At 48.7% G+C, this 17,278-nt stretch overlaps 1 long non-coding RNA gene and 1 pseudogene across 1 annotated transcript in view; one reads left to right on the forward strand and one right to left on the reverse strand.

Moving 5' to 3' along the window:
• LOC144159024 (uncharacterized) overlaps positions 1–17,278 on the forward strand; it is a 78,764-nt gene that overhangs the window by 19,953 nt on the left and 41,533 nt on the right. The gene's annotated exons all lie outside the window — the stretch shown is intronic.
• On the reverse strand, positions 3,509–5,225 carry LOC144159023 (uncharacterized; annotated as a pseudogene).

Consider the following 17,278-nt stretch of genomic DNA (forward strand, 5'->3'; position numbering starts at 1 on the left):
AGTCTTCTCTCTGTAGCACTTCTTGCAGTTGAACGCCTTCTCCGTTCTCTCTGGTTGGTGCTCAGTGCCAGAAGGAGGTGGGGGAGGGGGAGGAGGGGCCTGAACACGAGGTCTACATGGTGCGTCTTCGAGTTCGAGAAGCTGTTGTACTAGTTCCATGCGGAACGCCAGCTGGTCGTACCGAGAAACTCTAGAGAGCTCTTCTATCTCAGGGTGCCGCTTCCTGTGATCTTGAAAGATGACATGGCTGTTCACTGCCGCAATGTCAATACAGTGAAAGAAGAGAGTTTTCCACCAGCGGACGCACTCTTGGAGCACATTGTAGAACCCTATCAGCTGATCGGATTTGTCCACCCCAAGCATCCCTGCGTTGTACTCATCAATGAGCTTCGGTTTGGTGATGGAAATCTGTTGCCATCTGTTATCCTTCTTCTCTCTCCTTTTGGCGGCAACATGCTTGTTGGCCGTATGCATAGTGCTCATCATGCTGACGACACGACGGTCCTTCCACTGTGGGTACAAAACACCGTTGTCCCGCAGCCAGCGCACTTTCCCTCTCTTCGCCTTTTTTTCCCAGGTGATATCTTTGAGGTCACGGGGAAAGCCACGGCGATCTTTCCGAGTTGTGCCACAGGCAAATGTCTTGCGTTCAAGCAAATGCAAAAAAAAGGGCCGTTGAGGTGTAGAAGTTATCCATGTAAATGCAGTACCCTTGGTCGATGTAGTTCTTGCACAATCCGGTCACAACGTCAAAGGCCAGGTCTTTCGCGCTGGGTTTTTCACGTCTTCCCGTGTACAAGAACTGAATGGTGTAGCCAGTTCGGGGGTCTGCAAGAACCCATAACTTGGAGTCCCATTTTGTTACCTTGTCCCTGCTGTACTGGCGAATTCCTGAGCGGCCTTTGGATTTTACCGTTCGCTCATCAACTGAAAGTTCTCGGTATGGCTGGAAAAAGTTGGAGGAGCAATCATTGATGTGCTGGAGGAGCCACGAAATTTTGTCCAACTTTTCTCCACCACCTGTACTGTCAGTCGCGGGGTCCGAGATGTGCAGCATGCCCAAGAGCGCCCAAAAACGAGTTCGAGGCATAATCTTAGGCGGAACAAGGCCAGAGAACAAGCTTGATCCGCTCCAGTAGAGGTGAAGTCACGGGACGTCCATGATTCCCATGTACAGCAGCAGACCAATGAACTTCAGCATCTCTGCTGGAGTGACTTCCTTCCATGAGCCGTCAGGCTCGCTGTAGCTCGGTTTTTCTAGGATCATCATCCAGGCGTACTTGTTCGTATTCAAGCAGATCAGTTCGATCACTTGCGTAGTAAAGAAAAGCTTGAAAATATCCATGGCTTTCAGGAAGCTCCGCGCGCCGCTGCGAAGCTCGAGGCAGAAGTTGATACCCGGCTCCCTGCTCGGGCGAAACTCCAAACTCTGTTCTCGAGGCGGCAGCGAGTCTTGGCCAAAGGATGTGGAAACCCTGCAGATAAGATAGAACCATGCACGACACTGATAAACCACGCGAACCGGCAGCGGAGTGCTCAAAGAAAACCGGCTACAAATAGAGAAACAAATTGCTAGCTTACTTGTTGGCGGCCGCTGATGTTCGGGGCTGGTTGTCGTCATCGTCACTGTCAGAACTCAAGTCTGACAGATCGAAATCATCGAAAGAATCACTGCTGCTAGTGAAGTCCCGAAAATCCACCGAAGATTGAGTGGAATCGCGCGATTTGCGGCGTTTGGAGCGCGCGTTGAGCTCGTGGGCGCAGCCATCTTCCACGGCAACTACACCGCGTATTCGCTTCTCCCGGTGGGCTTTAAAAACCGCCACAGCCCGCCACCTGGCTCAAAAAATAAGAACTACACAGCAAATGAAAGCTTATTTCTCCTCTACACGGCAGATGGCGCCAAACGTTTCAAATCGCCCGGCGCGACTTTCAAATCAGCGTTTGAAAATTCCGATCGATTTTGATCGCTCATGATCGAAATCTCGCGTGCTGTACGGAAAGAGCTAATGAGGCGAGGCGCACCAGAGATGAAGTATATCCGTTCGCCACTAACCTCAAAAAAAAAAAGGCTGTTCAGCCGTCGCGCCTAAGGGGGCAGCGAGACTTAGATTAATGGAGGCCTGATCGCAAACCATGGCCTTGACAGACATTTTGATGTCACGAAGATGTACAAGTATAACCTGTGAATACTTTACAACAGACGGAGGCGTCGATGTGTGAGCTATGGTAAATGCCGCTGGCTGAACCCTCCAGCAATCACCAGCCATCACAAGTATGGCTCACTGACGATAGTGCTGTGGCGTCACCCAATACCACATCCTGTGCAAATCTGTGCACAAGAACAGAGGCCGCACCACAGAAAAGGGCTTTTTTTAAGGGTTTTGCTTCAAGGACTGAGGTATAAACCTGGTTATTCTCATTGTAAGCGTGGAAACAATGCCATAATGATATATACAGTTGAACCCCTTTATAAGAGACACGTACCGGGGAGCAGTTTCTGTCTCTTATACGAGATGTCTCTTATAAGCAGGGTACCATGTTTTCACTTACTAATCAGACCCTAGTTCAATGTGGGCACTTGTATTACTACAATAAGCTCAAAAGAACGCTACAGCATGTTTCAAAAGATTCATTCTAATTATTGTTTGGTCCCAGAATTTATGAAACTTTGTTTGCTTCATGACTGTATTTACACTGTTTTTTACAACTGATTCTACAAGCTTTTTTTCCTTTCCTTGTTTCTGGAAGATGAATCGTAGGTGTTGAGTTAACAAGCCTGATGAATAGCCAGAGCGCACAGCTTCTTCCGCTGTGTGCTCAGGCTATTCATTACGCTTGCAGGGCTCAACGTCTGCAGTGCTTCTGATTGGGAGCTACGCGAGTAGGAGAGCCCGCATGTGTGATCGCGCTCCATCCAATGAATGGCAGTAAGCTTCAGCTACTTCTGTCAGTTGCATTTCCATTGGCAGGTCTTCTCATTGTCATTTCATAGCTGACTGAACCACTTCGTGTTTGCTGAAGTTAAAATAAATAGCGACTGCACCTGTCTGTCGTCCACCTGTGTTTCCACAATGGAAGCAACTGCAATTAGTGACTGGTGGCACTGCATCTGAAGTTAAAATGTCTGTTAGAAGCGAGAGTATTGATTAAACTTCAAGGATGACTTGTCCCTTATAACCAATCTTCTACATCCAATGTCTGTTATAAAAGAGGTCGATTTAATGGGAAAGATAGGGCAGCCAACCATGTGGGTGAATAGTGTCTCTTATACCCATTTGTCTCTTACATCAGTGTCTCTTATAACGAGGTTCAGCTGTATTATAGAGGCTAGAAAGGTTTTCTAGTGTCCGGACCGAGGGAAAAGGTACAATGTTTCCCGATCCCGCTGGGAGGGGGTGCTGCCGCTCGCTGGTGAGCGCTCAACTTGCGTGCGTGGTATTGCAGTACCAAAACTTGTTATAGGTGTTTTTTTTGTGTGTGTGTTGCTGCTGCTGTCTCGCTTGTGGCACGCTCTTGATTAGTTTGCATTGCCCTGTTAGCCAGGCGATTTAAGGTCAAAGGCCAGCGCTTGCTTCGGCAGGAAGTACGCGAACGTTGCTTGCGGGCTCCGCCGTCGTGGCTCTCCTGAGCCCCGAAAATGAGTTGCGGGGATTTAACAGTAGAGGTGACCGCCGCGAGATTTATTTTTTCTCAAATGTTTTCACCACCACCTACACCGAAAAGTCGTTAGCCTGAACTCTGCCAACGCGCTATTCTTTGAATGTTTTAAAATGCCCAGATTTCTCGGCCAGGATTGTAGCTTCAAGTAGTAACTTGGACAGGAGAGGTGCCTGCCTTCACATTCCCTCTAGATGAAAATACGCCGAGTATTTGGGTCCATTCCCCTAAAAAAAAAGTAATTATTGCAAAGTTAAGGACACAAGCAATATTTTTATTTTGGTTCATCAGAAACAAGCATATGAAGGCTGAATCATTGATGCTACAGTTAAACCACATATGGCATTTATGTTGCATGATTAACTGAAACTACCCACCTTGGAAAGGCTGGAACATTATAACCAGTCCACGGTCGCTCTGAGAAGTCTTGCTGTCTTGTTCCGTGAAGTCACCGAGGTCTACAAAGCCAGTCATTTCTCCCGACGCTTTTACTCCAATACTCTCGGAAAGTTTCAGTTCGTCGAAAAGAAGTCCGCCATGAACACTGAACTCATCCGTATCCTTTGTTTTTTTGCTCGAATGCTGAAAACACCTTGGGGTTGAAACCAAATGAACTTTTGAATGCCTCCATGTGCTTGTCAAGGGATGATTTACTTGGCAGTGCCATTATCTGATGTCTTCTAATATGCTCGTATAGCTGTGGGCTTTTCATGCGCGTCAGGAGACTATTCCAGAACCCACAGCTTGTCGTAAGTCATGCCACGGCTTGACTTTCTGGACGCAGCCTTAAAGCAGGTCCTTACAGCTAATCGTTGTTTACGCGGTAGCCCACTGATTTTCCGCTCGAAAGCTGTGGTGGCCACAGATTCGTCCAAAAGCCGCAGCTTTTCCACGTTTTCTTGAGCTCTTGCAAGCGTTCTTTTTGTGCGGAACAGCTGAACAGATTTCCTTGCAGCTCGCTGCCTGAACTTGGGTTTGGACTGTTGCTTCTGCCTGGTTTGCTATCAGCTTCCCTGTGTACTTACATTGCAAGCACTGCTTTCCTTCAGCTGTTGTGACACAGCACGTGTGCGCATAGTACGCTGCACCAAACTTTGTGCACTGGCCTGACTTGGGCTCTATATCACACCCAGGGCACAACAACAGGGCATCAGCCTTCTTTAAAGCCGCGGGCTGCATCACTTTCGTTGGCCACAAAAAATTCATCAACCTTGACGTTGCGGCAGTATATGCGGCACAGTGGTGTTTCCGCTTGTTCTGGAGTCACCGGTTCAGAACACTCAGTGAACGTCAAGTACATCCCCTGTTTCCAAACGAATGTGCCATCTAAAACAAAGTGGTCCAGGGTCATTTGTCAGCACAATTTTTGTACAAAAGTCTGACGGCGGTGAGATGTTGCTGGGGTGCCGGGAAGGCTCTGAGGCACATTGTTGCGGAAATGTCATTACAGACTAGCATATGAAGAGGGGACCATTTTATGAAAATGTATGGATGTTATCACCATTACAAACCGACAAGAATACCGTGCCCAGGTGCCACTGAGAGAAGACACATTCATTCGGGCAAGAATTCAGGCCGGAGCCTAAACCTATTAAAAGGAAACTACAAACACTGTCTGTATGTTGTAAACCACACTACATTGCATAGTAGGATAGTGCAAGACTACCTAAGATATCTTGAGAACCCACCACTGTTTGCTGGCAAGTTTACACGCCAGTGAGCGGCTCACGCCGGCCAACCATGCAGGAGAAGCAGTGGACCCACACGTTAGGGTGCAAGACAACGTAGCATGCACATTATGTTTACTCTTAAACAAAACAAACCATTTTCTCATAAGAACAATAGTAATCTTGCTCTATGTGCGCACTTAATGCCGATGTGAAGTGTTAACCTTTAAACTTGTCCACCTGAATTCCTGACACCGCCTGAAACTGCACCTTTATCCAATTTATCCAAGTTTCAGTTGACAAAACGCACGTGCCAGCATAGGCGGACGCGGCAAAACATCTGTACGAACCTCTGGTGGCACTGAGTGGAACAGAATGTGAAGGAAGTAATGCTAAACAAGTGGCGGAACAAGACGTCACATACGCGGGGCAGGTGCGTAGTGGCTTCAGTCATTGCAAGAAAGGTAACCTCAAGGTCTTGGCCAGCAGCAAAAGCCCCCTCTGATGGTACACTTAAATGTCCAGAAAGCTTGCTGGGCACATGGGTCTTGTTGAGGAACAGGACCCAAGGCCGCGGCTCCACTAAAGCCGCGCTTTAATCCCCTCTCCTTTCACTAGCTCATGATGATGATCGTACCCTTCTTGAGAGACTGTCTTCGTCTTTTTTCTCAACATACTCCCACCCGTGATAATAAGGCCGACACATATACACACAGAATGCCCGGGGAGGAAACAGTTAGAGAAATAAAATGACGATTCTGGCCGCAGTCTCGTTGAATCTTGGTATGCCCGTCTGCCATAGATCGTTATCCGTTTTCTCCAACGATGCCTTGAAGTTCGATGCTGCTTCCTAACGATGGTCTTCTTTAGGATCGGCGATGGAGGTATAACAACACTCTGTTGCGCTTCACAGAAGACAAAGCGGACTGTCGTGCATCTAGGTAGTCTCTCATGTCGTCATGGTAGGAATTGTGTGCGCAGCTGAACCTTTCTTATGTGACCTTGCCTAATAAAAGTTGAGGATCGAATTCCCTTTCGCCGGACTGAATAAGTTAATAGTTTACGGGAATGTCCAGTAGTTCTGATCCCCGGGCCGATTCTGGCAGCCTCACTCTTCTTGCTGTGCTTGTGCCGAAGTCTGTGCCTCTTGCACCGGTTTTTTTGGATGAGAGATTCCTGGAGGGTTTCAAGCACACCAGCGTCGAAATCGGTGAGCTCGCAATGTTTTCAATCATTTTAGCGAGCTCGGGCACTTCTGCCCGGAGAGTGTCCTTCAGCTGTTTCATTTGACCCACGATTTGGCTGTCTTTGGTAGACTCAGTGTCAACAGGGAGGGTGTTCCGGCCAAGGTGCTGCTGCCGGACATCTCCGGGTTCTGGGTGGGCCGTGCGACGTGCTGAGCAGCCAGCCATGAAGGGCGCAGTTTACGGGCAAGGGCTCCAGGATCAGGAGATCAAGGCGTGTCCCGGGCCTCGCGTGCCTCGAAGTCGCTCTGCGCCGTCATCAGGAGTCCACTGGGCCGTTCCTTCTGGGTTTTGGTACCGGAATGTTGAGGAACAGGACCCAAGGCCGCGGCTCCGCAACAGACGCACTTTAAATCTCCTCTTTCACTAGTTCACGATGATAATGATACCCTTCTTGACACGCCGTCGTCGCCCTTTTTCTCAACAATGCTTTCGGCATGGTGAAATGCTGATGAGGCCACGTAGGTCTTTCCCTGCAACGTAATAGGCAGCCGCATCGTCATTAGTGTGGGTGTGGGTGTCTTGCGCAATCACTGGGATGTCATCGAAAGGTGGGAAGGCATCGGGCTCCCTTTTCCACACTGTCAGCCCGAGAAGCACTGTTCAACGAGAATGGTGATACTTCATGGAGGAGTTCCGACCTGTCATCTTCTACGTTACCTTTGTCTTCAGACAGCTTGAACTGAGCAACGTTAGGGTTTGTGCTGCAGCCATTCTTTTGTGTCATGTGTCCAAACATGCTCTCGAGTGGCTCTTGCAGCAGCCGATGAGTTAGTAAGGATAAGAAGTTGCAATTGTTAGAGCGATCTTGCCAGAGCCTAGAATGGCCCGCATGGTTATCTGCCACCCAACAATGGTTTGCGTACTGTACGTTCTGTACGACGAATGCAGTTGGCTTCCTGGCTTTGCCTTGAGGCCATCACGTCCAGTGGAGGCCACCCATGCCGTTAATATGCACAGGTGATTAAGGGAACAGTGTACAAGTTGTTTGCAATCACGGATGGTCTGCTGCCAGTCTAAACAGCAACGCGGCACATTGGTTTGAGCATTTGAAAAAAAGAGAGTTCACTGCAACAAGTACCCCAGTAAGCAACACGAAAGCTTGTCTTATTCTACCCAGCAGCCATGCAGTTGTGCTGTTAGCAACACTGGAAATATGCGTGTGTTGTTAGTTGCGTACATTTGCGTACACTCCACACTTCCTGCAGCACACACACGTCTTGGATGTGCAACCTTCTTTGCAACACTACTGGGAATTTGGGGTTGCGATATGCTGAGGCCAGTGTTCTTTCCCATCAAAGCGCACGGACATTGTTACAAGAGGCATAGGGTTGTGAGCAGGTTTCAGTACTGTGAGCAGGTCCATGGCTGAGGGTTAGATAAAGCGTTTAATACTTGTTGAAGCAAGTTACACGTCTTCTCTCATCGGAGCCATTCTCCCTTTCCGGCCGCAGGAGCTGCTCAATTTAAAGGGTAGGGGGGGAGAAGGGGGAGGCCTTGGCGTACGTGACTCAAGGCTCGTTCGCATGGCGCGAAGCAGTTCGAGTGTCCGTGAACATGAGACCGCAAATGCATTACGCGCACATGGAGTGGCAGGCACGAATTCTCACATCACTACACGGACACATACACTTCACACCTGTCTGGCCTACGTGACTGGATGCACGTAGTGATGACCGCGAGTGTTCTGAGGCACAGAAATATGTGACTGCGTTGTATCACACACATGGAGTGGCAGTCACAAGTTCGCACATCACTGTACACGGAGATGCAGGCGCGACTTCTCACAGTACCTTCTGCAGAGATTCCAGGCAAGGTCTTCCTCTTTTCTTTTCACATGGCCGGTTCAAATGAATCGGACTTAGCGCAGCATCTGTCTCGAACTCTAGCATATCTTTCATTTTTTTGCAATGACGCTCTTCAGCACTTGCATCCCGTAGGTACTGCAGCCACGAGTTAGCTAGCGCAAATGATGTTAAATGAGGGATCACTCTAACGGGCCATTTCTTTGCTTTTGTGCGAATGAGTAGAGTGACATGACAAAATTGCTCTACGGCAACTCTGAACAGCTGCAGCCATTTGTGTAGCAAATATCTTGCAATGTAATAGGCAGTCGCATCGTCAATAGTGTGGGAGTGGACGTCGTGCGCGAGCACTGAAATGTAATCGAATAACGGGCCCTCCCCTTTCCACGCTGTCTGCCAGGGAAGCACTGTTCAACGAGAATGGTGAGACTTCATGGAGGAGTTCCGACCTGTCATTAGTTCGGCATCACCTTTGCGAAGTGCAAAGCGACACTTCTGAGGAGTTTTTTTTTAGGGCTGGAGCTGTTTGGAGCATCGGAGAGCTTATCCATCCTATCGTTGAAAGATGCTGTTGCTATCGCAGTTGCTGGAAGCCCACTTGCATAGATAAGTGCCATATGTGCTACGCAAACTTAGGCGCTAAGTGCTTGCGTTGCTCTGCTTTCCTTCATGTTAGAGAATGGTTTAGAGAATGTTAGAGAACAGTGCCAGCATGTGACGTACCACACATCAGTATTGGCCTACACCTGAAACTGGAAAATCTAGACCTTCCACTGCATTACCTTGCGACACTGGGACAACTGTTGGCGCAGCCATTTTGGTCAGTCGCATGTGGCCAGGATCCATGAACTCCTGTGTACGATGTTTATTTTTTTTTATTTATTTCAAAATACTGTCAATCCCAGAAGGGATTAATACAGGAGGGACATGCCAGTAATACAGTGTCGTTTCAACCAACAACAACAAAGAAGTAAATCGTAAGTACAGAACATGGGAATTAAGAGAGAAAGCAGTCCAAGAGCGATCACGATATGTTCACTTATCGAATACAACAAACTAATAGTAACAGATGAACACAGAAACAAGAAGATAATAAAATGTAAAAAGAGATAACATTTGGCAAATAATACAGTCCAGGTACATACAAAAAAGGGGTCACACAGTCGTTCACGTCAACAAGTATTCACCAAGGCGCTCACAAAACTTTTCGAATGTTGGCTGTGCTATCAAGGAATCGTCTGCAGTCATTTTGTTATTCTGTACGACGAATACAGTTGCCTTGCCAGCTTTGCCTTGATGTCATCACGTCCAGTGTAGGGCACCCACGCCGTTAACCTACATAGGTGGTTAAGGGAACACTACACATGATTGCAATGACAGGTGCCCTGCTACTTGTCTAAGAAGCAACATGGCACATTGGTTTGAGCACTTGAAAAGAAGAAAGTTGACTTGAGCGAGTACCCACGTATTGCATCCGCCACGTCACTTATATGCAACGGGAAAGCTTGTCTTATTCTACCCAGTGGTCGTGCAGTTGCACTATTAGCAACACTGAAAATATGCATGTCTTGTTAATTGTGTAAGAGTGGTTAGAAACTATTTACATTACTCACCGCCTTCGTACGCAGAATGCAAACGCCGCGTGGGACAACGGGTGCCTACCGCTGACACTTCAGCACTTGCGCAAACACCACAACCTCACTAAAATATTTTTGTGTTCAATTACAAATGATCAAATGAATGCAACAATGAAATATCGAGTACAATAGTGATGGGTTAAGCACAAATAAACAAGTTATGGAGGTAGAAAACCATTACAATGCGTGCGGACTATGCAGAAGTTAATAGGCTGAATATGACTAAAAACAAAAACAAAAGGAACACCACATTTGGTTCAGAGGAAATGAAGCTGAACAAAATACATGCTATACAGGGTGGTGCGCCGATAACTGGAACGCTTTAAAAAATTTTCGTGAGCGAACTGCCGCTCTGTTTGCACTCAAACTTTGCACAAAGGTCGAATTTCGTGGTCTATTTTGTTTTGTTTGACGCCGAGATGCCTATTTGACGCCTATTTTGTTTGACCTGTGTATTCCAAAAATAAATAAAAACGATTTTCGCCTATGGGAAAATGGCGGCTGATTTGGATGTGTGAGCCAGCGCAAGTTGATGTTGGAACGACGGCGCCACCTGGGGTATTCAGAGCGAAACGCACGTTTGGGATTCACAGTAGGAAGGAGCCAAATGGTGCAGCAGACGATCAGAAAATGCACCTAGGAATGAGATAGCAGACGATCAGAAAACCCGGTTTCACATTTTCGGTTGACAGGTCCTATGGCCATGACTCCGGCATGATTCGAGAAGAGGGTCAAAGCGTCGATGGCCCACCTCTCCGTCAAATCAATGAGCCCACTCTTCTCCAGTATGCCAAGCAACGTCTCAATGTGAAACGGCCTGATGCCGCTGATCCATGACACGCAAAAGTCGGACAGGTAGATCTGTTTGCGGTTGGGGTTTTCCTGAAACACCACTTGAATCGGGGCGAAGGGCATGTAGGGGTGCACGGGGGTAGGTCCGAAGGTCGGGTAAAATGGCATAGTCCATTTGACCGCGCTCAGGTTGGCCGTCGTCGGCCGCGGCAGGACCACTGCCAGGTGGAGCTCGCCGGGCAGGGCCAGAGAAAATGCACCTAGGAATGAGATAGCAGACGATCAGAAAACCCGGTTTCACATTTTCTGATCGCCTGCTACTCCATTTGGCTCCTTCCTACCGTGAATCCCAAACGTGCGTCTCGCTCTGCATACCCCATCATAGTGAACGCACCAAGTGAGGCAGGACTCTTTCCCTTCGTCACTGGGTGTCTGTTGGTAGGAGGTTGTGGACCACAAGGGGTTTTCAGCAAAGGAGCAAGTGGAGTTGTTGCAGTTGTCAGTTCCACTGGTTGACATGGTGATCGGTTGGTGGGTGGATAGGGTGGTTTTATCTTGACTTCAAGGAGCCCTCAAACTGCGCACACGCAGCCGCAGATAACCTGGAATGTGGCATTGTAGCGGCGCATAGCAACAGCTTGTCACGCAGGCTTCAAACTTTCGATCGCAGGGAGGCGATGGCACATTCTCCCTGTGCAAACAGTCATTACCCTTCTTGAGCTCAGCGACCAGGTCGGTGAGGAATAAAATTCCCTGCAGAGCACGGAGTAGAAGCTCGCAGAAGCCCGTCGCAGAAGCCCGTCGCAGAAGCCCTCGCAGAAGCCTGTGGCCTAGACGACAGGAGCGATGTTGGGCGCTGAGGCAGGAATGCAGGTGCTCGCCATCAAGTCATCCCATGTGTCGCTAGGCCTAGCTACGTCGTCCGTGGTCGCACATAGATTGCGGACAATTGGCCGAAAGCCAGACTATAAAAGCTGTAGTTCTGCCTTGCTGCATTCGATAAAGAGGCAGGCGGCACTGTTGATGGCGTACGCGGCTTCTGGGGTAAGCTTTCTTCAGGAGGGATCGCAGTGTCCCCCAAGCGGTTGTCCAACTGGCCGGAGGGCCGGAGACCCCATCGGGCATGCTGGGGTTTTTCTGAGCGAAGGATTGGAGGACCGGAGGAAGGAAGGGGGTGTGGGGTGAAACATCACAACAACGCGCGACTTACTCTCCCTGAACTCTATCTGAGCACATGTAGTTGCCTTTAGGGCTTGCCCGCAGAAACTGGGAAAGTGCTGCATTGCACTGTGCACACTCGAACTCGCGCGGCGAGGGCACAGCGTTATTCATTCTTATTGTTGAAGAAAAGTTTTCCAATGCGTCTGGACCAAAACGGGGCAGAAGGACGAAAACAAAACCTTTCTTGATGAGTCGCAAGGTGCTGCTGTATCAACTTTGCTGACATGGTAGCTAGGATAACTCACGTCCAGAGGGGCTGTCATTTCTTATCCTTTCCAACATTTTTCATGTTTTCAAACAAATTACCCATATCGTGAAAGAAAGCATCGCCTTAGACACCTAAATGTCTCTCGGCTTGCTTCCTTGTTCGCAGTGCAAGCGGTGTGAACCAGGTGTGTATATTGCCTAAGAACCAGGCAGTTGTTGCCACAATTGCCTCTTGCACATGGTAGTACAATGCAGGTGCCATGTCGTGGTGTAGCAGAGAGTATGCAGGGCCAACCTCCGTTCTGTCGCAGTGCATGGAATTTAAGCAAGCCTTTCTTAGCTCGGGAGCCAGCTGAAATTCTTTGCCTTCCTCAAGCCCAAGAAGCTCCTCAACATGTTCGAGAGAACCACTGCTGTGGGGACTTTTTCACCACATTGTCCAGCAACTCTATCTTGCCCCCCTCTGTAAAGTGCTCTCTCAGATTCTTCAAAAGATGGGGCACATTGGCGAAAAAGTACAGACGCCGGTTGGAGTCAGTAGGGTGCCACACTTCAAGTGTGGCACCCTACTCCAAGTTTTAAGTCCAAGTTCCAAGTTCCAAGTTTTGGAACTTTCGCTTCTTTTTACTACTCTTGAAGCCATACGATCCCCACAGCCCTTGATTACAAGGGCCTGTGTCAGTAATGATGCCCTGGGCCTTAATGCCGGTGTCTTGACAGGCACGAACGAATTGGGGCATTAATTTTATTGTTAATGGTTTCTGTGTGACATGAGTGGCCGGTCAGTTCATAGGCCACTGCCTGCTTCCACCGTTGCGAAATGCCTCCCAGCATGCGCCTCCTTGGGCGCGCTGTTCCAGCCCCGCCTTCAGGCAATGCTTCGCATCAAGCGACACATACTCGGAGCGGAAACCATGCAGAAAGCACCGCTACAACTTCGCGCCGCCATCGAGGGCGACTGGTACCACCTGCGTCAGTCGCGTGTCCGCGGTGACTCTGGTCATGGGGGAGTTTTCCAGACGCTCGAGAAACTTGTCCGGTGACTGCATATCTTGGGCACACGAGCAGCGTCGTTGGTGGCACGATGAACGCACTAGTGGACACGCTTATGGTACCCACTCCCAGGTGCGTGGCTGTGGGAAGCCAGACCTGCCATCACTCGGATCGTGCATGTACGCCGCAGTGCACTCACACTCTATCGCGGAGCCGTCAGTGCGCAGCAAGAGCTCATTAAAGGGACACTGAAGTGATATGTAAACATTGCGGGATTACTAGCGTAAATTGTAGTCCGGAGTCCCCAGGCCATGTTTCGACCACTCTAGGCGCGTTTACGCGATTTTATTTAGTAGAAAAACTAATTCGAAAACGCTGTCCTCCTCTCTTTACGCTCGCCCATTTTCTGTGGCGTTTTCGTGTGACGTCAGGAGGGGATGAGCTGGCAATTGGCTGCGCCACGGCTGCGCTACCGGCGCTACTGCACGGCTCCCCGGCCGACAGAGTCAGTCGGCCCAGCGTTTCGTCCGCCGGCCGCCGGCGGGTCGTCGCAATCAAGAAGGTTAAAAAAAAAATTGCTTGGTCGCAATTCGTTCGCTTAGTTGAAACGAAGCCAGGACACGTTTGTGAATGGAAGAATGTGCCTTTCTTTACTTGGTTTGTTTGTACACTGTATCTAGCTCCAAGTCAAGGTCGCTTCACACAAGCGCTGCACATGCGACGCTTCGCTGACTGGTACGCCAGTAGGAAAATATAAGGCCTCTTGAAGGCGGGAGAAGAGTCAGCGAAGTCAATATAGGTACTAAGCAAATAAAATCAACTGATATTTTTACCGTACAGCGTAAAACTAGGGCGCGGGAAGCACTTTTTTGCGCTGGGCGAACAAGCACAGCGGTCAGCAGCACTACGCATCTGCGAACGCTTTTCCGTCTACGAAATGCAATTGCTAGACGTGAGCTACTGTGGAAACTCGGGCGACGCTTACTGCACGATCGCAGTACAACAAATAGTCACCTAAGCAGCTTGAAATGCCAAAACTAAATAAAAGTGTAAACCGGTTGTACAATATCAAGGAGGTTGTATAGAACTTCTGGAGTGGAGATGGTGCTCGAAAACTGACGCCCACGGCCGCCATCTTGCCGTGGGTAGAAAACTCGTTCCGCGGTAGCAGACGCATTGCATTCGTCGCATAATGTACTTGTTTTTGCGGCGGGTTACGTTATATTTTTGCTTCCGTTCTTTTTTTGTTTTCTTTTGTTTTGTTTTGCAAGTTGATTCTCTCATGCGGCTACCTTCAAGCGCACCGAGCTTTTCTTGCGCGCGTTCATTTCGCCGCATGTGGTTTCGGTTATGCTACCTTCTCCGTGTTTCTAGTTAAGCGCTTCGCAAGTCACCCGTGCGTGCGCCGGAGGCGCACACATCTGGTAATTATTTACATTCTTGGGCGCTAACAACTAAAATAAACAGTAGACACAATGACATTTTTTTCTGCCCCATGTGTCCTTCTTCCGAGTTCTCTCTTGCCAAAGAGCAGAACTTGTGTTCGTTCGATCCTCGTTCGCGGATGGATGCTCTAAAGGTGTAGAAAGCAGAAATGGTCTGCTCGTGCGTCGCGTTCGACTGCGCTAATCGCGCGAAGGAGGCGTCGGGGATCACCTTTCATCTGTAAGTACTGAGGGTATCTGTTTTGGGTTTCGAGGACGTTACTAGTATTATAACGTTATGAGTGCACATTTGCCGGCCGTTTGTGCGTGATGTAAAGGGAAAATTTGCCGTAGCACCTGCCGTCCGCTTACTGAGCATACCGTACGCGCTTGTTTACGCAGATATGCGAATGTTTTCGCTCGTAGTTGTGGTGGTCCTGTAGTCGCTTGGCTGCGCGAAATCACATGTTTGTAAATATGTGGGGCGCAAATTGTTTTTCCGCACTAATTTAAATGCAGAGTATTGCTAAGGCAGTTACCGTAAAAAATCAAGGCGCTCTTGTTTAATATATTTCCTTTACATCCGGCCATACGTGAATACACTGACGTTTCTCGCTAGCGCTGTTTCGTACAAGTTTTTGATGCACCGCAATGCTCTTCCGCGTTCTTCGTCCACATGATTTTCTTATCAATAGCACGCTGCTCGCGTTCGAACTTGCGCGGTCAACGAGGTTGTGAATGTGATTGTGTAACCTCCTGCGAGTAGTTTTCTTATCAATAGCACGCTACTATCGTGCCAACGTGTGCGGTTAATTTAGTCGTGCATCCAATTAAGTAAACATCTGGATTTGAAAAATAAAGTCAATGCGAGTCCCATGCCTTCTGTAAAGTGCACGCGGAATAAAAAAAACCTGCTTTAATGTGCTTCAGTGTGTGCCAAATCCATTTCGCAAAATACGATTGAAAAGCTGGAAATAGACCCGCCGCGTTGGCTCAGTGGATAATGCACTGTGCTGCCTAGAACGCGGGTTCGATTCCCTGCCGCGGCAGCCGCTTTTCTGGTGAAGGCGAAAAGCGAAAACTACTGTGTGAACGAGATTTCAGTGCACGTTAAAGATTCCCCATGTGGTCAAAATTAATCCGGAGCCCTCCACTACGGCGCGCCTCATCGTCTGCGTTGCGTCAGCGCGTTAAACCCCACAATGAATCAATCAACCAATCAATCAATCAAAAGCTCATGCTTAATTTGGTCTTCGGCAAGGGCAAAACTGAACATGTTGTTTAAACCAGAAAACGTGCATTTGCACTACATATAAAGATTGCAATATCCTGATGGATATGATTCTTGCAGTACTGCTTAAAAACCATTCGAACCGCTACTGCATTATTGTTTATTAATCATTAATGAATAATTATTCATTAATCCTAGCCACGCCGCTAAAAGAAACAAAAGTCAAATAATCGCGCTTTCGCGTGTCCCGCACTTCCAGCGTGAAATCACGGATAATAGTAACCTTGTAACGCGGAATCTCTTGCCATGGCGTACAACATGAGGTAATTTTAATGTTAAGGGGGCGGTCTATAGCCTTAGCTATACCGAATAAACGTTTATTGAAATAAAATCAGGGGTGGTGCCTTTAGCATAGCGCTGCGCGTTTTCCCGCATCGACAGCTCTGTTGACCACCGTAAGATATACACAGGCGAACTCGCTGCTTGAACCATATCTTACGTCAAAACCTTACGCGTAAGGCAAAATTCAGTCTGCCCTCAAATATTGTAATCGATATACCAGCTTACCATCGTTTTCTCCCTTGTAAAGCCAAAAAAACGCGACCGCACTTCAGCGTCCCTGCCGGCGCAGCGCCTTTTCTACCCACGGCAATATGGCCGCCGACCAGTTCGCCCGGCTTCACCTCCCCGCGTTGCCCGCTATGGGCGGCCTCCACTCCAGAAGTTTTATACAACCTCCTTGTACAATATATACCCTATATTAGCAAGGTATTCGCGTCCCGCTCCGTGGCCTAGCAGTCTGGGGCGCTCGGAATTCCCCGCAAATGTTTTGCGAGTCACGAGTTCGAATCCCCGCGGGTACGTGCTTTTTTTTTGTAAGTTGACTTTTTTGTTTTCCGCCGATGTTTTCTATATTGAGTTCACCTTTTTTTGGGCCGCAGCGTTCATGGCTACACGAACTAGTTCACAAAACGCGCGCAGGCTGGCACTGGCGCGCTAGCGAGTTCTCGTTGGCGTGCTGTTGCCTTAAGCACCGACTGCTTGCAGGCAGTGGGCACAGGCCAGAATGAAGACCCTTGGCCTGGTGCGAACACGCTTTTTACGATACAGGCATGAGGGAGGCAAGCTCCAAATATGGGGGAAAAGCGCATGACATTTGGGCGTCTGCGGGTACGCGGAGGGCGTTCATGCACTGCGTAGGTCTCGGCTAGTGAATGCCACGACTACAAGCCGTCCTGGGAGGCTTATCTTGTGCATTTTACAGCCGACAACATGGCAGAAGCGCGGTACGATGATTACTGAGATATTGAGAATGCCCATCCAACAAAGCCATTGGTTATGTTTTACAGAACCGAAACTGAAACTTGTGTGATTGCTAACCTTGGGCATCGTCCAAT

The sequence above is a fragment of the Haemaphysalis longicornis genome, unplaced genomic scaffold (assembly GCF_048455015.1).
Source record: "Haemaphysalis longicornis isolate Haplotype H1 unplaced genomic scaffold, Haemaphysalis longicornis Haplotype H1 scaffold_10, whole genome shotgun sequence".
In the NCBI taxonomy this organism is placed as follows: Eukaryota; Metazoa; Arthropoda; class Arachnida; order Ixodida; family Ixodidae; genus Haemaphysalis; species Haemaphysalis longicornis.